The sequence below is a fragment of the Trachymyrmex septentrionalis genome, unplaced genomic scaffold, assembly GCF_001594115.1.
Source record: "Trachymyrmex septentrionalis isolate Tsep2-gDNA-1 unplaced genomic scaffold, Tsep1.0 scaffold40, whole genome shotgun sequence".
In the NCBI taxonomy this organism is placed as follows: Eukaryota; Metazoa; Arthropoda; class Insecta; order Hymenoptera; family Formicidae; genus Trachymyrmex; species Trachymyrmex septentrionalis.
Window position 1 is genome coordinate 1,165,478 of NW_017305569.1, and position 777 is coordinate 1,166,254.

A 777-nucleotide genomic window follows, 5' to 3' on the forward strand; every position below is an offset into this window, starting at 1 on the left:
AAAGCTTCAATTAATTATAAAACTCAAATATAGCTATTATATAATATTACTATGATTATTAAAACAATATTAAAAGATTTCGTTTAGGGTTCTATGTTTTCTAGTATAAACTTCATTCTTAGAAAGTTTACAAAGTTTACAAAGGAGCTTATCACGAGCTTATCACATATAGATTTAAAATTAATGACAGAAGATATCGATAAACGATAGTAATTTTATCTACATTAGCTATCATTAATGAGATCACGTTATTAATGACTAACTCGATAACTATTAATTATCGTGAGGTTCGTTTAAAGAAAAAGAAAAAAGTAAGTAAAAGATAATATTATGAACAAGAATTGACACACGTTTGAAAATCTATTTTACGCAGAAAATGTCATCCAGAATCGCGATTGGGAAAAAACGTGACTTCAATAAAATTTCGATTAATCGGCAATTAATTCAATTGTAGAACTTTACTTGCTGTAAAATTTTTGAACTACACGATTTGCTATCCCTAACCCGGTCTTTTTTTTCGTGTATTCAATGTTAATAATTTTTCTATCCACATTTTTCAATTTCAACTCAAATAATATTTGATTGTTAAAATGATGATAAATAATGTTAACTTGTTTGTTGAAAATCCAGATAATGTTTTGACTAAGAAATGTCTAGCCAAATTTTACTGTGTATGAATTATACGAAAATAAGTTAACAAATATATTCCTTTCATATATATAACAATAATTTATAATCACAGTGATATTAGTAGTTATTTAGGTTATATATAAATAT